Source organism: Empidonax traillii, unplaced genomic scaffold (assembly GCF_003031625.1).
Source record: "Empidonax traillii isolate 1590-97213 ecotype Southwest subspecies unplaced genomic scaffold, ASM303162v1 scaffold239:size738852, whole genome shotgun sequence".
NCBI classification, from domain to species: Eukaryota; Metazoa; Chordata; class Aves; order Passeriformes; family Tyrannidae; genus Empidonax; species Empidonax traillii.
The window spans coordinates 618726-641162 of NW_020955432.1; positions in this window are offsets into that span (position 1 = coordinate 618726).

Here is a 22437-nt window from a genome sequence, read left to right on the forward strand (position 1 = left end):
CCGAGCGCCCGCCGCTCCCCCGCACAAATCGGGACCTTCCCACAGCTGACCGTGACGTCACAAAGCGGACCCGCCCCCCTCACCCGCACCCAATGGGGGGGGCCCGCCGGAGGGCGGGGCCGGCCGGGTCCGGCCCGGGGGGGGACGGGGGGACGGGGGGGGAGCGGGACGCGGGGGGACACGAGGGGGACACGGGGGGACACGGGGGGAGCGGGACACGGAGGGAGGGGGACACGGGGCTCAGCGTGCGGCACAGCCCGCGGGAAGGGGGCGGCGAGGGGCTGGGGACCCCCGGCGTGCGGGGGGAGAGGGGAAGGGCTGGGACTCCCGGGGCCGCTGGAGGAGAGGGGGGCTCCGGGAGCGGGGGCAGGGAAGAGATGGAAGGAAAATAAGAGCTGAAGCCATAAGAGCCCCGATAGCGCCCAGCCCCGCCCGCAGTGCCCCGAGGACGCGCGTGGGGGGGACAGGAAGGGTGCGGGGAATGCTCTGGCCCTGCCGAAGGGAAGGGACGGAGTCTCGAGGCTTCCCGGACACCCGCTCCCTTCTCCTGCTGCGCTGAGGGGGCCTCATCTAGAGAGAAACTTTGGTGGGACACGAATGAGGGGGCTGGGGGTGAGTGAGGGGCTGAACCCCCTGGATGGGGCACACGGTCATTACCCCACCTGCGAGAAGAGCAGGGGGCTGGGAGGACCTGCAGACCAGGAACATCCCAGGGGTGTCACAGCCCCCCAGGATGCTCAGCAGCACCAGGTTTGCCTTTGTCCTCAGCACAGGGACCAAGGGTTTGGGTTGACTCTGTGCCAGGTTTGTCACAAGGCAGGAAATTGTCCGTATAAAGATAGAACATTTATTAAAACAGTCATTAATGGAGCAGTTTGGGTGTCTGAGTCATGCATGGAACAGTTAGGATTCATCTGGCATCACAGGTGAGAATTCCCCATCGCAAATTCACAAGAGGCAGAATTTAATTGTGTCTTATTCAACCCGAGGTCACAAATTAAATAACATTTAGTCTTCTGTAATTGAAGGATCTTACAGAAGAGTGTAAACCATTTCAGGAGGAGAGCTGCCACCCTACAGAGCTCCTACCCAACCTTGCAGGGAGGAGAGCAGAAGTCCATGAAGCTTGAAAGAGTTCCAAGCAGAAAATTTGGGATGTCCATGGAAGGCATTTTGAGCTGGCCACGGCAGTTTCAGTTAATGGAGGTGCCCAGCACTGCTGGGCATGGGGGGGAGGATCTGCAGGAGACACCCAGAAATTACAGAATAACCACACCTAACCCCCAGCCTGGTCCCTGCCTGAAGCAAACAGCTCTTACTGCCCATGGGGGTTCATTTTGCTGCTTTTACTAGTCCTGGTTTCACACAGTGATTACAACATGGCTCCTGCTGGCTGCAGCAGGAGTGCAGAAATTAACCTTTAATCCCACTGCTGGATGGGAGTGGATATAAATAAATGCAGCAGAATGAATCTTGCTAGGGTGAAACATGTCCCAGGGTAAATTGCCCCATTTGTGCTGGCATATGCCCCAAAGGAGCGGTTTAATGGGATGGCCCTCTCTTCCTTTCCATCGGCATGGGAAATGCTTCAGTCACTGCACCCTACCCTGGGCTTTTGCTGCAAAAAAGGGGTGGCAGCCCCTTCCTAGGCAGCGTGCAGCCCCAGTGGTTTATTGCTGGGGGAAGGTGCTGCACACATGATAAAGCAGAGGAGTAAACTTCTCACTAGCCTGGGACCACCGGCACAGGCTGCCAGTCCCTGCAGGGCCCGGCCAGGGGGCTGTGGTCGGGGGGGCTCCAGCACTGGGTGACAGCTGTTCTGAGGCAGTGGAAATGACTTTAATCTTGCCAGTGCAGGGCACAGTGGGCAGGAAGCTGTGGTGGCCCGGCCCTCCCGTGCCTGCAAGCCCGCAGTGATGGGGCTGCCACGCTGAGCTGGGGTGCACGTCACCTCCACCAGGGTCAGCGAGGGGAGCCTGCAGGGGTTGGAGGGACCCCCTTCTCAGTCCCCAGAGACAGCAGTGTCTGCTGACACTGAGTAAGGGAAAGGAAACCAGAATGACTTCTCTGTGGCATGCCGGGGTAGGATGCAGGGACACAGGGCATGACCTGGCTTTGACTCCTGGAGGGCCCCGGCCATGGGGCTGCTGGGAAAGTCACACTGCGGTGAGTTGAGCTGCAAGGCCTGAGGTGGCTGAGCCTGGAGAGGCTGAGCAGGCAGCTGACTGCACCTCACCTGCCCTCAGGTAATGGGGAGTTAGCTGGAGCCTTGGTGTGTCACAGCATGACTCTACTCCAGCAGGTGACTTGGGCTCTGCTGCCCAGGCGCGTAACTGGCGGCACTCTGTGAATTTGGGTGACTGTTGAAAATAGGAAGGCGTTCACGTTGGCTTCTGCTTTTCCCAGGAGGTTTTGGGAAACAGTGCTGATAGCTCCTGGCAAAGTACAGTGCCAGCATGGAATGCACGTGCTTCATTTCAAATGGCAAATGGCATGTAAAGCAGGCAGGGCACTCATTAGAGAATGGTTTGGGTTGGAAGGGACCTTAAAGATCATCTAGTTCCAACATCCATTTACCTGTCCTTTATAAAAATGAAAAAAAAAAAAAAAAAGCTGGGTCCAGCTACCCAAAACTTCTAAAAAAATAAGAGATCAGGAAATAATAGTATGATTGGATCTTTGCAAAGCCCTCCGAGAACATGTCTCCAGCATTTGGGATTAACTGAGAAGAGGGTCCCAGGGTGTCCCTCCAGTCCCAGCGGCCTGCTCTGATTTCCCTGCAGGTCCCCAGGGTGACCTTGCTACTCCTGACATCCCTGACATGAGTTTTCCCCAAGCCCAGGGTGCTGTGCCTCAGCCATTCCTACTGGTGATGCTGGAATCACCAGGCAACTGCTGAGTACCATGAATCATACAATCCTAGAATCAACTGGGTTGGAAAAGACCTCTGAGATCATCAAGACCAACCCTTGATCCAACCCCACCGTGGTTCCCAGCCCATGGGACTGTTGCCACATCCAGTCTCACCTTAAACACCTCCAGGGACAGAGGAATGGGCAGCCCATTCCAATGGCTGAGCACTCTCTCTGGAAAAATTTCTTCCTAATATCCAACCCAAATATCCCCCAGCACAGCTTAGACCGAGCCCTCTTGTCCTACTGCTGGTTCCTGGGAGAAGAGACCAAACCCCCACCTGGCTCCCCCCTCCTGTCACGGAGTTGCAGAGAGTGCTGAGGTCTCCCCTGAGCCTCCTCTTCTCCAACAACCCCAGCTCCCTCAGCCTCTCCTCACAGCACTTGTGCTCCAGTCCCTTCCCCAGCCTCCCTGCTCTTCTCTGCCCCTGCTCCAGCCCCTCCATGTCCTTCCTGACCTGAGGGGCCCAGAACTGGACACGGCACTCAAAATGTGGTCTCACTACACTTGTGCTGAGTGCAGGGGCAGAACCCCTTCGCTGCTCCTGCTGCCACACTGTTCCTGAGCCAGGCCAGGAGCCCTTGGCCCTCCTGGCCCCCTGGGCACACTCTGGCTCATGTTCAGCTCCTGTCCCTCCACACTCTCAGCTCCCTTCCTGCCTGGCTGCTCTCCAGCCACTCTGTCCCAGCCCTGGGGCTGCAGGGGGTTGTTGTGGCCAAAGTGCAGGACCCGGCACTTGGCCTGGTTGAACCTCATCCCCTTGGAATCAGCCCATAGATCCAGCTTGTCCAGGTCCCTCTGCAGAGCCCTCCTGCCTTCCAGGTGATCAACACTCCCCCCCAGCTTGGTGTCATCTGCACATTTGCTAATGGTGGACTCAATTCCCTCATCCAGATCATCAATAAAATGTTAAACAGAACCGGGCCCAGCACTGATCCCTGGGGAACACCACTGGTGACTGGATCCCAACTGGATGCAGCCCCGTTCACCAGCACTCTCTGGGCCCTCCAGCCAGTTCCTAACCCAGCACAGAGTGCCCTGTCCAAGCCATGGGCTGCCAGCTTTTCCAGGAGTATATTATGGGAGACAGTGTCAAAGGCTTTGCTGAAATCCAGATAGACCACATCCACAGCCTTTCCCTCATCCACCAGGTGGGTCACCTGATCGTAAAAGGAGATCAGGTTGGTCAAACAGGATCTGCCCCTCCTAAACCCGTGTTGGCTGGGTCTGATCCCTTGTCCATCCTGTAGGTGCTGTGTGATTGCACTCAGGATGATCTGCTCTGTCACCTTGCCAGGCACTGAGGTCAGGCTGACAGGACTGCAGTTTCCCGGGTCCTCCTTCTGGCCCTTTTTGTGGATCAGCGTGTCATTCCCCAACTTGCAATCATCTGGGACCTCCCCAGTGAGCCAGGATTGTTGGTAGATGAGGGAGAGCGGCTTGGCGAGCTCTTCCGCCAGCTCCCTCATCGCCCTTGGCTGAATCCCTTCAGGTCCCATAGACTTGTGAGGATCCAAGTGGCACAGCAGGTCACAAACTGTTTCCTCCTGGATTCCAGGGGGGCTATTCAGCTTCCTGTCTCTGTCTACCAGCTCCGGAGGCCACTTGTCCTGAGGACAACCTGTCTTACTGTTGAAAACTGAGGCAAAGAAGGTGTTAAGTACCTCAGCCTTGTCCTCATCTTCGATGATTATGTTTCCCCCCATGTCCAACAAAGCATGGAGATTTTCCTTGCCCCTCCTTTTGCTACTGATGTATTGGTAGAAGCATTTCTTGTTATCCTTAGCAGAAGTGGCTAGATTGCAGAAGCATTTCCCAGCTGTGGCCCCCTATGTCCTGGGGCTATGGGTCAGCAGTCCTCAAGGTTCCCAGGTGCCTGCAGGCCACGTGTGAGCCACAGGGCTTGCTGCCACACTGTGAGCTGTGTGCTCATTAGCTGGGAAGAGCGGTTAATGAAGTAGTACGGGTGCAGTGTACAGAGACAGCCCTTAAACACATGCTTTGGGCCAAACAGAGAGAAAAGGGAAATGAAGGAGCAGAAGCTGCTCATTCTTCTTTCCTGTCCCAGCCATTCCCATCCTGCTGCAAGCCCTCATGGTGCTCACTCCAGGCCTCAGGGATGTGCCCAGAAACCCTGAATCCTGGCCCAGATCCAATGCAGTGGAATGGGAGGTGCCACTATTCACCCACACCTCCACTTCAGATCCTCAGGCAGCTGTTTTCAAGCTGCTTATCCCATGGGATGGATTTGCTTGGGAGCTCCTGCCTGAAGTTGTTTTATTGTGTCCTAGATAAAGAAAACGCAACATAAGCTGTTTCACATCAATAAAAATCCTCATTGTTCTCCTTGGGGGCTCTGGCCCCTTGAGTGGTGGCACTGGGGACAGGATGTGTGGACCTTACTTAAACTGGGAAAAACTACCAGACCCTGAGAACTCTCAGTGGAGTCTTGCTGGGGCTTGATGGCCAGAGGAAGGTCCATCAGGCACAGGCCCAGTATGGCCTTTCCCCACTGCCTTGCCCTCCGTAGATGCCCAAGACCTGTCTGGCTCAGGTGGGCTCCACAGGACTCCACAGCAGTGTCTCCTCCCTCTTTCCTTCTCTCTGCTGACAGGGAGATATAACCATGTCTGGCCAGATGTGCACCCAGGTGAACAGCTCAGTTCAGTCCCTGCAGGAGCCAGGGCTGTGTGGATGTGGTGTGGCTCAAGTGCTTGGTAAATTGGGGTTATTACCACCTTCAGTCACTTACTGCCTGGTGGCCAGGACCTCACTGCTGCCAGCACTGGGCTTTGCAGTCTCCTCCTGCCAGCATTGGCTCCCAGCCCCCAGTGGGCACAGAGACTTTTGTCCACCCACCTACACCCCACTCGAGAATAGCTGTGAGGTTCCTTGGGCTTTGTGAGAAGCCAGGCACTCGGGCATTCTGTGATTATTTCAAGGCTGGGGACAGTTCCTCCCTTGGGGACACCTGTGGGGTGGGGACAGGGATGTGCTCTGCAGTGGGCAGGAGCTGCAGAGGCTGAACAAGAGGCCTGAGCGAGGTGTGGAGGGGATAGATGCTGCTCACACCTACAGGGAAACCACAGCCCTCCAGCCCCACAAAACCTCCTTGTGCCACCCTTAGATGCCCACAGCTTGCATAGCACCCAAGGGTGCGGGGGAGGAACAGGGGCCTGGCTCCCCAGTTGCTCTGGGAACGGGCAGTGGGCAGGCTTCACACTGTGCTTTCATCCCAGAGGAACTGCCCTCACCTGAGACGGGGATGGTCCATCACATGAAGAGCCTGGGATTTGCCCGAGGCTCTGAGTGTGGCTTTCCAGCAGTGAAGGAGCACGGAGGAGTTTACCTAGAGCAAATAACCGTGAGAGCACTCAGGAATGACCACAGCCAGGAGGTGACCTCAGTGGAAAGAAATCTGGGTGTTATATTTACACTTCTCTGACAAAAAGACCTGTTTCCCAAAGATGAACGTGGGACGGAGGTTTCGCATTTGTTGCATAAAAAATGGACTTGCTGCTATATTTAGTATTTGGGTCACCAGCAGCTTTCTGCCAGGAGACACCAAAACATCTTCGGAAAACAGGGCTGCAAACCGGCTCGGGGCCAGGCAGCGGTGTCCGGTTGGGAAGGCTGCCCAGGCCGGCAGATTTGTGGGGGAGTGATCAGGGGGAAGATTGGCCGCGTCCCGCAGCAGCGCCCGGGCGGGCGGGGTGCCCCTCCCGGCTGGGGACACTGCAGAGCCCCCTGCCACGGCAGCCCCGTGACCCCGACCTGGCGGGGCTCTGACTCACAGCACCCTGCACTGACACCTCCTTGTTTTCCACAAGCTCCTCGTTTGGCTTGGGGACAGAAGGAAATAGCAGCTGGTGAGATGAGCCCGGTAATTCGACCCGAGGCGATTTTGGGGTGTGTGTCTCAGCATGGAGTGAGCTTGCCGGCCTGAGTGCAGCAGCCAGGGCCACTGCCTGTGCAGCGAGAGGATGGTGTGAGACGGGATAGGACAGCACCCTGTCACCCCCTACCACTGCCACCCCCCCAGCACCTCTGCCAGAGCCCGGCAATGGGAGCAGGCAGCTGTCACCGAAAGGGAGAGCTGGCAAAGGTTTGCACTCCCCCTGCCTGCACTGGGGAAGGAGGGAGTGGGGAACCCACCTGCTGCCCCGTTAGCAGCCACTGGCCACAGAGCATCTCATCCTTAGCAGTAGCTTGTGATGGTCCCCTCAAACATGACTGATGCCCAACTTCTACCTTCAACACCGTGCTGAGAGAAGGAGCCTGCCCACCCTGCTGCTCCCCAGCCCTCCACTGCCAGGAAGCGGCTGATCCTTCCTGCTCCCTGATCTGGGCAGGTCCCACATCCTGCAAGGCTTGCCCTTCCTCACACGGGCTGTATCCCTGGGTCCCAGAAGCAGCACCCCAAAAGGATTCATGCCACAGCCATAGGGGTGGTGTGTGCTCCACAGAGAGGGGATGTGCCCTACAGTGGTAGGGTGCTCTCCATAGGGGTGGGATGTGCTTCAGGGGGACGGGATGTCCTCCACAGTGTGGTGTGCTCTCCATGGGGAGGGTGTTCTACATGGGGGGGTTGTTCTCCATGGAGAGGAGTGTGAGCTCTGTAGGGTGGGTATGCACTAGGGGTGGTGTCCCAGAGGGCACATCATGGTGTGGAGACAAGGAATGGACCCCAGCTCAAGGCTTGCTCTTCCTATGGTTCTACTGACACCAGCCAGGCTGGACAGGGACCCTGGAGGCCCTTGGGAGCCTCACAACTATAGAGTCCCCCCAGACCTTCGACTGAAGCCCTCAAGGGCTTCAGTGATAATATGGACTTGCAGTTTCTATAAATCATCTTCTGGAAACTCAGCATCTTCTGCCTTGGTACCTGCAGCGGCTGATGCACTTCTCTCGAGTGGACATCTCCAGGGAAGTGGACAGGGCCTCCTGCCTGCCCCACTGCAGTTGGATATTCCAGGGTTCAGATCATGCATGTCTCTGGCTCCTCTGCCTGCTCCTGGGTTGGAAGTGACCCCCATGCAGGTGCCATGAGGTGGCCAGTGTTCCAACCCGTCAGTGGCAGTTTATTCAAGGGTGTTCCCAAATTGCCCTCAAGCCCACGTGTCCCAAAAGTAGGATGAGCATCTGAATCAGCATTCAGGGACTCTTTAAGGTTAAGGCTAAATCCTGCCTAAGCTGATCCCAGACTAGTAGGAGTCCAAGTCTGGCCACTCCTGATTCACTGGAGGTGCTGCAGCCCACTGGCTCAGGGCAGGTCAAGCCATGGTGCTGCTGGGGCCCTGTGTGGGTCTGGGTTGGGTGAATTAATCAACCCAGAAACTGCCACCTCCCACACGAGAGGGTTTCTGCCTCTTTTGACTCTTGCCACGTATTTGTCTTGTGCAAGATGAGGTCTTGGCAGTCTGTCCTGCTGGAGAGCAGTTCTGAGCCCCAGGATCCACCTGGGCTGGGGAGGCTCAGGCCTCCATGGCAAGGGTAAAAAATTGAGGGTTGAAGCTGAATAAAAGAGGCTCCATTTGATTGCCGAGCCAGGGCCTCTCACAGTTCAGTACAGATTTGCTCCTGTTTGAGCTGGAGCCACAGGAATGCACACCTTGAACTGTGAGCCTGTATGGGCTGAGGCCCACGGCAGTGGTGACCGTGAAGGACTTCATCCTCATCTTCATCTGCTCACAGTCCCATGTATTTGTACCAATTTATTTTAAATCCCTCTCTTGGACAGAGGCAGGAACTTCCTACACTCAAACTCAATTTGCTCATAGGACAACTATAAGGAAATAAAATGAAACCTGGGTCTTCCATTTCAGGGGATGGGAAAATTCAGGGCAGAAAATCACTCTTCCTTGGCTGCCCCGCCTTGATTGCTCAGCTAAGGCTTGTCAGAGAGTGGTCAGGGCAGAGTAACCCAGGTGGACCAGTTCTCTCACACTTTCCTAGTGCCACCCAGACATGCCCCTTTCCTTTGGTCCTTGTACCTCATGATACAGGGCCACACCAACCTTCCCTAGCAGCCAGTGTTTGCAGGGTACACTGCTGCTGGCCACCACCATGGTAACATGGCCTGCTTCTGATGTGGAGACAAGGCTGCTCCCTTGGGCTTTCCACCCCATGCCCCTGCTCCCATCAAAGCCTCACCATGAGCATCTTCATCCCAGAAGATCTGAGTGAAGTTGGGAAAAGCAAACTCATCCCCCTCTGCCGAGTTCTCTGTCCCACAGTTTGGGTTGGTCACACTGTGGAGAGACGGGGCTCCCCAGAGCATCCCAGGAAGGGCCCAGAAATCTTGAGCCAGCAGTGGCTGGTGGGAGCAGCTTTGGGATGGCCGTGCTGTGCTCATCTGCCCTGGCCAGGCCACCAGCACCAGCTCTGCTCTACTTTCCTCATGAGTGAGTTTTCACCAATCTATGCTGTTCATGCTGGACTGGGATCTCTGGGACAAGGAGAAGTTTATCCAGCACTCAGTGTGACCCTCAGTCTTGGAGGATCTATTCCAGGCAGTGTCTCAGCTGAACTGATGGTTGTCCTTGTACTGAGACACCTTGACCCTTCTCGTGTCTTCAGACTGTGAGGTGCTGGCCAGGAGAGAGCCAGCTCCCGAAAGAGTCTGAGCTGCCCCCTCCCTGTCCCTGGGCTGTCAGAGGCAGCCACTCAGGGACCTGTGCTCTGCAGCTGCCCCTGGGCAAGCAGGGACCTCACTGCTGCTGCCACCCAAAGTCCTGGCAGGGCCTGGCTTTCCCTGGGGAACAGGGACTGGCTGCCTCCAACTTTTTCCAAGTGCTCCCCTGGTCCATGATGCTGGGAGTATTCCTGCCCCACTGGGATCCCCCTGCCCATTTGGAACTTCATCTCAGAGTCTCTTCCTGAAGAGACCCTTGCTCTTGAGACCCTGTAGAGCAGCTCTTTCTCTCCTTCTTGGAGCAAGATTGTAAAGCCAGGTATGAAAAATGGAGATGAGGAGCCGAAGAGCCTGAAGCAAGTTCACCAGTTTCCACATGGCATCTCTCAGAGGGAGGGTCCTTCTTCCTCGCTGAGCTCCCATGTCTGGTAAGGGCTCTGGTAGCACCAGGCAAAGTCTTTGAAGTCTCAGAGCACAGACAGCACGGCAGGAGTGTGATGGCAGACCAAGAGACCTCCCCTGCCTGCTGCTCACAGAGAAATGGGGTGGCTTTGAGAAGCATGAGGTGGGTGCTGCAGGTGCCTGGCACCACTGCTACGCCTTCCACTTTGCCCAGTGCCAGCCCCAGACTGCAGGGACCCTGGGGCTGAGCAGCATGTGCAGGGCAGGAGGATTCTGCAGCCTCCTCTAAGCTGCCTCCAGCAGCACCAGAGCTTGCTTCCAGGTATCACCCTGGAGTGAAATCCAAGAGAGCTCCCGAAAAGGGAGGGCAGCTATAAATGTCCTGCCCTGTGTTGAGGGGAGGAAAGGAACACTAAAGTCTCCTCTTAATCCACAGTCTGGTTTTGTGCTGAGACGATGGGAACAGATCCCCTGTGACTGTGCCCAGGGTGCCTGCCCTGAGTTCCAACGTGCGTGTGGACACCAGTGTGCGCACACCCCTGCACACAGCGTGTCCCCCGCACGCCCCACTCTGTCCTCCCCACCACCATCCACCCTGTGACCTGAAAAACACAACATCGCTGAGGTTAAAATTAGCTTTGGGCTATTTCCAGCCAGGTCAGCAACTCTGCTCAGGGGCAGTACCATGCACCACAGCCACAGCCCAGTGTAAAATGTGGGACCACGGCTCGAGCAGCCAGGCACAGGACAGGCCTCTGGAGAGAGGGGCTGGAACCCAGCAGCAAAGAGCCAGGCTCCATTTTCTGTGCACCTGGGGATGCTCGGGGTTTCTGGTTATTCCCTTGGGCTGAGCCATGGCCCCATGCACGGGACTGGGGAGGCACCACAGGGCACAGCCACGTTAGGGCCCTTGTGGAGAAACTTCCCACCCCACCACTGTGCATCTGGTGCCCGACAGGAGATGAGCTGGCAGACACTGGGCTTCAGTGCCTGCAGGGCCCATGTGAATCAGGACACGTGAAGAACGTCCAGGGCCAACAGGGTCCTCATCTCATCCTGGCTCCCGTTCTCCTCCTGCTGCCCCTCTCCCACAGGCACCAAACCCCCATCACATTGCAGCCTGCTGCCTTCTGCAGGGCCAGGAGCGAGTCCCTGCCCACAGGGCTGTGCTTCACACCCAGCAGGCTCCTGAAAGCCTGAGGACAAGCCACCTCCAGGTGCCAGCAGTCGTGGTTGGGCAGGATTAATGGCCATGTTTGCTCCAGGTGCTGCCAAGGTGCCTGGTTGTGCTGACAGGGCACCCTCAGTCAGCCCAGCACAGGGGCAGGGTCCTGCTGTGGGGGGGTGCTGGGTGAGCCGGGCTCTGCCAGTGCTGCTCAGGTGCTGCAGGTTGGGACCGAGGTCACCCCAAAGGCAGATGGGAGACAGTGACTCTGCCCTTCCATGAGCCCTGGGCTGACCTTGGAGGGCGTAGCCAGTCTCACCTTGCAAGGCTGGGGTGGAGGTAAACACCACAGATCTTGGTGACAGTGGACTGAAAGCTCTCAAGGACTCTGTGGCATTTCAAAAATCCTCCCCCAGACGACTGGTATGAGGCAAAGTGCCACTGTGTATACCTTGGCACCTCACTGAAGGGCTGTGTCACCATTCTCAGAGCCAGGAGAGAAATTAGGATCACAGTGACACCGGAGATGGGACTCCGAATTTGAGGAGAGGACAAGGGGAAAGTTTTTTCCTTTGCTCTTTGGCACAATCCCAAGACCTTTGACACAGAGGGGAGTTTTAAAATACACACAATCCCTGGTCACCCCATGCCTCTGGGTTGCCTTCTCTGGGTCCTGGGTGCAGATCAAGCATGGAGTGCAGTGGGAAATGAAGCAATACACAGCAATCTCTCCCCAGATCAGGCTTGGTGGTGGGACTGGTCTGGTATGACTTGCAGAAGCCCTGCACTGGCTGTGCCCAACCCCACCTCAGAGCCTGGTGGCCCCACTTCCCTTGACCTCAGGAGCTGTGGCTGCTGCTCGAAACCACGGAGAGCTCTGGAACAGGGACGGCACAGCAAGATCCCAAGGGAGTGAAGCTCCCCCAGCACGTGGGTCACCACACTGCTCTGTCCCATCACAGCAGCAGGCAAGGAGGCCTGTCCCACTGGTAGGGGGATGCTGGGGACACGTGTGCCTGTCACTTTGCTCCTCAAACGGTGGGTGGTCCGTCCCAGCACGGCGCTTTCCAAGGAGCTGACCTTAAAAAGAGCAAAACACTGGCTGCTTTGAAGGCTCCTGTTCTCAGCCATTTCCATCGGGTCTTGGCAAGCACCCCGGTCCTGCCAGCCAAGCTCTCCCACCAGCAGGGTGACTGTCACTGAGCCCAACCACAGCAGCCTTATAAGGACCCCTCACTGACACCGCCCTTGGGTCCCTCCACTCTCTCCGTGATGCACGTGGACATGAAACCCTCAAGACCCACCCAAGGCAGAAGATGACCTGGCACCTTCTCCCGTTCTCTCACATGTGAAGCCCAGGTTTTTGCTTCTCTGAAAGTCTCATTGGAAGGGAGAGTTAGCAAAGGCCTTTCACGGTTTCCAGGCATAGCTGCTCCATCAAAATGCCTTAAAAAAAACCAATTTTCCCACCTTTTTTTGAATATTAAGGAAGAAGCCAAAAGCTGATTTGCCTGCCTTCTCTTCAACACCCTTCCAAACATTTGGGAACCCGAGGATCCCAAAAATGGAAGGGCTTTGACCTGTGATACAGCAGAGCACAAGAGCAAAAAGGGGCCCTAAGTCAGCACATGGCCCAAAAATAGAAGCAGGGTTATCTGAAAAATGCACTAAATATAGACAAAAGTGCTTTGGGGCCCAGCTGCAGCTGGGCCAGCCCAGCACAGAGCTCAGTGTCACTGCAGGCACATGGGCTTTTTAAAGCCCCACGTCCATCCCAGTCAACACGCTCAGAGCAGGTTGTGTCCTCCCTCGGTTGGGCACAGCCCCACATCCCTCTGCCTCTGTTCTCAGGGCACCCAGAAAGTGAGCGACCAAAACCCCTGCAGGTTCTCCCAGGGTGAGGAGGAGGCAGCAAGCCCAGCTCTGTGGGAGGCAGTGCCACTGTTATACCCTGGCACCTTGCTGAAGGACTGTGTCACCCTCCCCCAGAGCCAGGAGAGGAATTAGGATCGCAGCGACATTAGGAACGTGTCCCCTGCACGAGAAACTTCCATAGCAGATCTGCACTGGCTTTTGGAAGGCACAGGCACAGGTGATCCCTCTGAGAGTGAGGTCAACCAGGCTCCCGCGGCCACCAGATCACTCAAATCACCTGGAACTTCACAACTGACTTTGTTGTTGGTTTAAGCCAGAGGGGAAGGTGCAGGCAGGGCTCCTTTCATCCAAGGCAGGTCATTCCACTCTGTTTTACAGCACAGTAGGAAAACTTCCAGTTTTCCAGCACTTTACAGCCCTGTAAAAGCCTAATCTTTCCCTCTTCCCCCCCCCACGTGCAATAGTGACCTGCTGCAGAAGCTTTCAGGACAGGGGGCCCGGGCAGCATCCGTCACTGCTGCCTCTGGCACCGCGCAGAGGTGTCCCCAGTGGTCTCTCCTTGCGCAGGGTGGGGCATTAAAGCCAGGTCCAGAGGGGAATTTTTCCTCCTGCAGCCTGCCAGACCCCTTGACCTGATAGATACACCACTTCCCACCTCCTGCCCTTCGAGGTGCAGGAGTGACTGACCTGTCCAGGCACGCCCATTCCAAGGAGGACAGGCACGGTCCGGAGGAGCAGAGGGGAGCACCAGTGGGCAGCAGGAGGGAAGGAAGGGAATTTTGCCTATGCAGTTCCCAGGTGCTGGAGGACTGCTCTCCCAGGAGATCTCCAGAGCTCTGGGGGAGCACCAAAGAGGATCCATCAGCTCTGCATGTTTTTAAGATTCAGTGATTTTTGATAATCAGCTACTGGGACTAAAAAAAACCTCTCCTGAGCATGAGGTCCAACAAAGGCAGAAGGAAACTGATAAAATATGCTCTCTTTTTGAAATGAGATAGGAAAGTTTCCTTGGAAAAGGTCCAAGATCCTTTGAAGTTCTTGTGGCTCATTGCCTGCAGCCTGAGTAAGCCCTGGCAGCCTGGCACCCTCCTCTGCTAATGCTTGTGGCAGATCCAAGATGCCAAGGGACAGCCTCACCTGTACCAGTGGGATCTCTTTTGGGAACAAAGGCATGGCTGGAGTACATGGCTGCCTTCATCACCTGATGCTCACAGATGCATGATCCATGGATTTTTCGGCAAATGCACACTTTGCCAGGCACGTCTGACGCAGCCAGCTCGGAGCACAGGGTGCTCTGAAGAGGCACCACTCCCCACAGCACTGCCCTCGGGAGCCAAGGTGCTTCCCCAGCATTTCTGCTCCCGACTCACACCAGCTCTCCCCGACCTGCAGCTGCAGCCGTGCGGTTTCAGCCACCGAGGAAGCTGGTTTTGCAACACCAGAAACATAAACACATCTCCAGGACCTGTGCCCAAATCTCCCCCGATGCCCCAGGCCTTCTGAATGACTTCTTTCATAAAAACAGTGTCATGGTAGGGTGCAGATAAGCTCTGACAAACAGTGCCAGGTGTTCCCACCCTCACCTGTCCTTCACGGGACTGGGGCACCCCATCCTTACAGCTGAGACCAGCAAGGGGCTGGAAGGTGAGGCCAGCACAGGGAATTGCCCAGGGACATGCAGAGCAGGTTGCTGGCTGGTGGAGGAGAACTCATAACATGGAGGAGAACTCATAACATGGAGGAGAGACAGGATGGGGAACTGCTGCCACTGGAGACTCATGGCCCCTGCAAGATTTCCCTGTTCCTCTCCCAGGAGCGGGGTCATCCACTGCAGGAAGGGCAGCTGGAGATGGACCGAGGACAAGCAGCACTTTGTGGGACTCAGGGCTGACAGTGCTCCAGTGGCCATGGAAGGCTCTGCCTACAAGCAGTGCCCTGGGCAGGCAGAGGGACCAGAGGCAGAGCCTCCTCCATGCACTATCCACTCCTCAGAGTTACAGGGCTGCATTCTGCCTTGCTGAGGGCACCATGACCCACATCCAGCAAAGTACGACGCATACTGGTGCTCAGAGACACTTGGGCTGACGCCAGGCAGCACTGGGAATAACTCTCCCCACACCACTCCTCTCCTGCACTGCCACCTGGGCAGCAGCACTGGTGTGGGATTGTGCCCATGCACCCAGGGTGGGCAGCTCTGCAGCATCCCTTCCCAGGCAGATAATAGTCCTGGGAAATAAAACTTTATTTCAATAAGCCTTTTCCCTGGTCTCATCCAAATTAAAGCAATGAGAGCAGGGCAGCAGCAGAAGGAGCATGTCCAGGAGCGCTGCCGCTTTTCTGGCAACAAACCTCTTCACCTCAGAACCATCACACAGGTGGCTGAAAGCTTTCCCTGCAAACCCTGTTTTTTCCCAGTTGGATAATTTGTGTGTATATATAACTTGGGTCATTAAAGAACCCCTTTTTACTTCCTGCTCTTCCGCAACTGGAGGCCACCAGTGGGATGATGCAAGAGGTGGGTGCAATTGCAGTGGCACAGCACCAGCACCAGCTCCACTGTCCCCCCCCCAGTGCCCAGGGTGTGGTGCAAGGGGGGATTTACTGAACTGGTGGGAAGGTAAAGCTGGAGACAGAGTTTGGGAGGTGGGACAGATGTGGAAAAGCAACAGAGAGAATAGAAACCATTCTTTTGGTTACCATAAAGTGCTTTAGATGTGCCTAGTTCAGCATCCCAAACACTGCAAATGGGATGGAGCCAGAATATTATCACTCCACCCCTGGAGATGGCATCAGTGGGGCTGGTTCAAGAGGTGGCCATTCTAGAGGAGCATTCACGGACATGCTCCTCCTTAGAAAGATCCTCCCAAAGGCAGAGGGACTCCAACTGCTCCTGTGCCTCTTATAACCAGGAAGGCTAAAGGTGGTGTTTCTATCGCCGCCTCGTTCTGACAGAAAGCTGAAGAAATAAAGCTGGAGCAGAACGAAGATGAATGAATTCACCCAGTACAACATGGCACCAATACCCCCTGCCCTGCTGACCTGGGGTTGAGCGGTGGTGGTGGAGGAAAGCAACGAGGTCAGTGCCTGGGCCAGGGTCCCCTCCACGCCCACCCACAGCAGGTGGCACCAGGGGCACGACCAGGGCTGTGCTGGGTTCATGTGGCAGCAAAGACTGTGTCCAGCAGAGCTTGCTGCTGTCTCCTGCCTTTGGGTGTGCAGGCAGCTGAGCCAGGGCGGGCACTGGCTCAAACACTGGGGAGCACCCTGAGGGCAAAACCTGGGGAATGCCGGCCTGAGCAATCCAGCTGGGCCAGTAGAGTCAGAGGTGACAAGGAGCAGGAGAGACAGGTTTGGGAGAGAGGCAGCACCTCTTCAGAGCTTCCTCCAAACACCCTACGCAGCCTAGACTGGTCCTTCCACAGCCACATCGCTTGGACCATCAGGCACAGCAGGGCCCTACGGCTGTCTGGGGAGACCAGCAAAGCAGGAGGTGTGGCGGGTGGGAGGCAGAGTAGGAGACCCCCAGGGTCTGCCTGTCTGTCCTCCCTTCCATCTCGACCAGTACAGCCCTGACCTGCTGTCTGAGCAGGTGAGATGAGTCCATTGGTGTGCGGGTTGGAGGGCACACGGGTGCCAGGATGGTGGAGGGCAGTTCCCAGCTTGCACTCACCCTCCCATGGGCCCCTAGGACCATCATGGTTACAATGGCAGACATGTGGGTGGTCTCTGGAGCACAGCCCCGCAGCAGTGATGGTGCTGGGGTGGTACCTACACAGTCTGGAACAAGCCCCCACCTAAGGAGGGCTGCAAGGGCCAGCCCCCAGGGGCTGATGCTCCACTCCCCCCGGAGCCCCAAGGTCCCTCCCTGAGAAAAGGAATGGCTATCATGGGTAGAGGCAGGTGGGGGTGCACCCCAGTGGGCCAGGGTGCACCCTGATGGGACAAGGTCCATCTCAGAGGGACAGGGTGCACCTCAAATGCTCAGGGTGCACTCCACTGCTCTCACCCTCCATGAGGCCGGACACAAGGTGAGGGGTTTGGCCAGGGCAGGGCTGGAGTACAGGAGTTCTGGATTTAGGGATGCTCTGGCGTGCCAGTGACAGGGAGGACACGATTTTCCAGACCCCATTGCTTTCCCAGAGATCATAGCTCTGGTGGGGACCCCCAACATGCCTGACCACAGTATGGGGAGAGCAGGGGGATGTGGTCGGCAGCTCAGGCAACGCGTGACGAGCACGAGGAAAGGTCCCCGGGGCAGCCCACAGCCCAGTCACCACCACAGGACAGGCTGGGCATGACTTCAAAGAGCCCGGTGCCACGGGACAGAACAGCTGGGGGTGACTCCTCCAGGAAGGCTGGACACGAGGCTGAGCACCCAGCAGCCACGCTGAGCATCCCGAGCAGTGACCGAGTCACAGCCGGGCACGTTACACGTCACGGAGGCTTCGTGCATGAGCACAGATGGCCCCAGGCCGAGGCACAGGGAGGCAGGACCAGAGGTCACCGGCTGAGTCACTGGCAGGCCTGAGCACCACGGTCCCCAGCACCAGCTACCAGCTCCCTTCCAACCCTGCTCCCCAGTGCATTACCCAGTGCATTACCCAGTGCCTCCTGCCACACTGTCCCATCTTGCCTGAACTTCTGCCCTCTCCCTGGGGAGGCCTGTCCACCTTCTTTTCATCCTGACACCCTACACCTGTAACAGAAGGTTCATCCCCCTGAGCTGGTGCCACAGGGAGAAAACTCCAGGAGCACTCAGGGCTGGGAGGACCTGTGCCTGGGCAGGGTCACCCTCAGCCCTGACAGGAGTCAGCCCTCACTGCTCTCCTGGCACCAGGAGATGGAGATGGGAGTCCTCTGCTTAGATGACCCACCTCTGTCCCAGCCCACCTGGCATGAGACACAATGGTGCCAGCCCCTCCTGCCCAGCTCAGCCCGTGATATGGGCTGTGCCGAGCTGAACACTCACAGGTGATTTGTTCATGGCCACCACCTCGAGCCAGGGCTTGAGGAAGGCAGGGATTTTTTTTTTTTTTTTAAACCCTAAAAGCTGGGGAGCATCTTGATGAGCCCTTAGGGTGAGGCAGGAACATCCTGAGCTGCACCTGCTGCCAGGGAAGGAAATGTGGCTCTGCCCCTGCTCGCGGAGTCCAGTGGGGTTTATCACACGAGGTGGATGTTTGCTGCTTGGAAGTTGTGCTGTCAGCTGGGGAAGCCAGGCTGGGGAAGCCCAGCTGATGTAACCCATGCCAGAGGGGAGGGAGCTCCTCACAACACAGGAGCACGGCACAAACCATGGTCCCAACGCCCCCAGGAGCACCCATCACCTGGGAGCTGGGGTCACCGGGGCTCTGACAGGTCAGGGTGGAAGGAGAGACCGTCCCCGCCAGACCCTGAGCTGCAAACTTTTCTAATTAAAATATTCAATGTATTTTCAAGCTCCTCCTCCTCCAGGAGGGAAGAGGCAGAGTGGGCAAGGGAAAAGTCTCCAGTGAAGGACCAGTTATGTGGGAACATGGATTTGGGGAGTCTCCCTTGCTCCTCATCCCCAGAGGGGACAGAAATGGGGCAGAGAGTGGGGGTAACTGAGGGGTGGGCAGCAGTGCCTTTGTAAAAGGGTTGCAGTAGGATGGCCACGCCTGGGGTAGTTTCAAAGGCCAGTTCAGGAGTCCAGTGTGGCCATGTGGTGTCCCAGCTGATGGACTAAGAAGTATAGGTTGGATATTAGGATAAATTTCTTCATGGAAAGGATGGTCAGGAATTGGAACAGGCTGCCAGGGCAGTGGTAGAGTCACCATCCCTGGAAGCGTTCAAAAAACATGCAGATGTGGCACTTAGAGACATGGCTTACAGGTGGACCTGGTAAATGGTTGGGCTGGATGATCTTAGAGGTCTTTTCCAGCAATTCTGTGACTCTTTGATGGACATCCTGCACCCACCTGGGGTCACAGTGTTGAAGCAGGCAACTGCTACCTGGCAGTGCCTGGCCACCACACCCAGCAGCTGACGGACCAAAATGGGGCTTCTGTAACCCCTGGTATAGTTTTGGAACCTCTTCCTCAAGGGCAGCCTGCCCACGGCCACTGCCACAGTCAGACCTCCGCAGTGTCCTGCCCGAGCTGGGGGGATCAGCACCCTGCCTGCTGCCTGTCCCTGGGCAATGATGGAAGTCCTTTATCTCACGTAACGGTGGATACACTCATCATCCATACAGACTTGGTGCATTTTTTGTGCAGGGCACTCTTTGCTCTGGGCATGCCCTCCCACTTCACACTAGGAGGGAGAACTGTGCTGCACAGAGCTGCCATGGCTGAAACCCTGGGGTTGCAGAGGGGATGGCACCATGCAGGGAGGGCATTTGCTGTCCCTGCAGTCTGCGTGTTTTTCTTTCTTTTTCCAGCACAGACCCCTGTGAGCTGTGGGTTCCTCCATGCTGGATGCACTGAGAGCTGCTGCCAGGGCTTAGGGCTCATTTTCCAGGAACAGGCATGAACCAGTCACCCCGTTTGACTTGGTGGCCTTCCCTTTTCTATGACAATCGTCCATTTGTCTGTCCCAGAAAATAATCATTGTTCTTAATTATCAGCTCCCAAGCAGAGGCAACCAGGGGATTAGGACTGTGGAGCTGGTTTCAGGGTCTGAAGATTCATTCACATCTAATTTGGGCCAAGCATCTTCAACTCTCCCTACTTTGGTTTTCCATTTGGGAAAGAAAACAGACCCTTCCACCCATGTGTTTCAACAGGGAGTGTGTCAGTGCAATCTCTAATAGTGCTAAAAATTACTACTCTTGTAATGTCATGAAAACTGTACAAAATGCTTGTTCAGACCCCATAGTGCCCACTGAGGGGGAATGCCATTAATAGGACATGTAGGTTAACTTTAGTTGTAAAACTTGGCTAAAAAGGACAATCCCCAGCAGCTCCTTCCAGAGAGAATCATGGACTTACAGGTTTGAGTTGGACTTTACAGGCCATCTCATTCCAGCCCCCGGCCATGGGCAGGGACACTTTCCACTACCCCAGGTTGCTCCAAGCCCTGTCCAATCCAGCCTTGAACACTTCCAGGAATGGGGCAGCCACAGCTACTCTAGAAAACCTGTGCCTCAGCACCCTCAAGACAACAAAATCCTCTTTGCAACAGGAGAAGTCTGTTCCCTGCAGGCATCTCTCTGCATGCAGGAAGTGTCCTCTCCCCTGGGGAGCTGAGAGAGGGCCCAAGGCTGGTGGGCAGTACAGCCCTTGCTCCCTGTGCAGCACAGGTGAGGCACAGAGGCCTGTGGGCCCTTCCCACCCATGCCCATCCCATCTCCACCTCACAGGTGACCAGTCCCTGCCCCACACATCCAGCTGTCCCCTCTGTCACTGCCTGGCAGCCCCCAACAGTTCAACCCAGTGGGAATGTGGAAAGACAACTGCAGAGCAAGCCAAGCCTTCATTTTCCTTTTATTCGGTTTTACACATCCTCTCTTTGCTCCTCAGACTGGACTCGATCCCAGCAATTGCAGCTGAAACCCCAGGTGGCAACATGACCCTTTCCAGCAACCAGTCCTTAAATTTACTTTCTGTGGGGAAATCCCAGGAAGTAGCAGTGTCCTGTAATACAAATGAATAGCCACAGAACTGAAGGATTAGGAAGAGGAGTACTTCTAGATGTCGTCCAGGTTCACCAAATAATGGAAGTGACAAGCCTGCACTTCCTGGAGCTGGGCTTGGCTTTGCTGCATTGGTTTGGACCAGGATCAAGCTTTCTGCAACTTTGGTTGATGTTTTGGGGGGGAAGTTGCCACTCACCTGACTTTAAATCTTTTATGTCATCATTTAGTCCCTTCCCTTCCATCCCTTTTGAGGATTAGATGGAAAAATATTGATCCAGACACTGGTTCCAGTTTAGCACCAGCTTTCCAAGTCAGCACTGCTTCCTGCTCTAAGAGCAGCACTGGTACTCAGCAGGGATGGACAGAAAACTTGTCACAGGATGAATTTGCAATCCACTAGTTTAAACCAAGAGATAAGCTCACTATCACTAAAGCTGCTCATGAGCTGGGTTCTGTATTCCTGCTGCCTTTATTTCCAAGGAATACAGAATCAAAATTCATACTTAAGTGGCTTAAAATATCACTGAGGTTTTACAGGGGAAAAAGATTGGCAAGATTTGACCCTCGAGAGCCCACGGGCTCTGGCACTTGTTTCCTATGGCCCTGCAGCCACCTCCACCGGCTGCCAGAGCCCACACAGCAGGAAACCTCTGTGCCACCTGCAGTGCGTAGCACTGTACAACACCACAGGACTTTCTTCCACATTCCTGGTGAAAGATAAGGAAAAAGAGAGAACAAACCCTGAGGCACCTCCGCTACAGTGCCCTGAGGCTGGACCAGGCACAAGAGGCTGACGCCAGGAAAAGACAGGTCTGCAGGAGGACCTGATGTTCCAGGAACGCTCAGCAGCTGGGAAAGGCTGCTCAGGTGCTCTACAGGACCAAGACACCCCTCTGCACAAAACCCTCCTGTGCCCTAAGGCCCATTTGGCTGGGGGGGCAGACGTTGCTTTTTCACCCCTCCACTGGACACTTTGGTGTGCAAGCTGGACCCTAAGCCCCGGGGAAGTTCAGCCCAGGAACATTGCATGAGCAGGGAAGGGGTTCAGGGTGGGGATTCGTTACTCAGAAATGCTCACAGGGCCTCTCTGCGTCTGGCTCTTGCCTGAAAACACACACTTGCCTTGAAAACTAAAAAATCCAATTAAATGTTTGAGAAAAACTCTCTGCTCTAGCAGTCCCTGCAGCACACAAAGGCAGGTACATTCCAGCCAAAGGTCAGCTTTTTGTTCCTAAAACACACCGACACTCCCGCATAACCACACAAGGAGAGGGAGCATCCATCACACAATCCTATGGCTTTATCCTTCTATCAGCAAAGGCCGAAGCAAAAGGAAGGAGCCACGTGTGTCAGAACAACAGAGTGTGCCAGCACCGGCGCCTGGCAGCGAGAACTGTGCCAGGACGGGGGCGCGGGAGGTTCCCAGCGAGGCACAGTGCCCAGCCCTGCTCCCAGAGGCAGTGACCAGGGGTGCCCTGGCAGAAATCTGCCTGAGGAAGCCGTGCTTTGTCTCTCTCCACTTTCCTGGTGTGACTGTCCCCAGCTGGGACAGCGCAGAGCTGCGGAACCCAAGCAGAATTCACAGACCTGCCTCCCACAGAGGAAAATGTGGCAATGAAAGAGAGTGTGATATACAGAGCTGCTGTTCATAACCCACTTTGCCTTTCCAGTCTCTCCTTGCTCCTGCTGTCACAGACCTGCGTGGATTTCTTTTGATTGAAAAGCAGGAAGGAAATGGAGCCGCAGGCTGTGAACGCTCAGCCTGTGTCCTTGGGATACTGGATCTGACCCAATCTTTTGGTGTAAAAATCTTGAAAGCCAATATTCTACTTGATTGGAACAAAACCTACG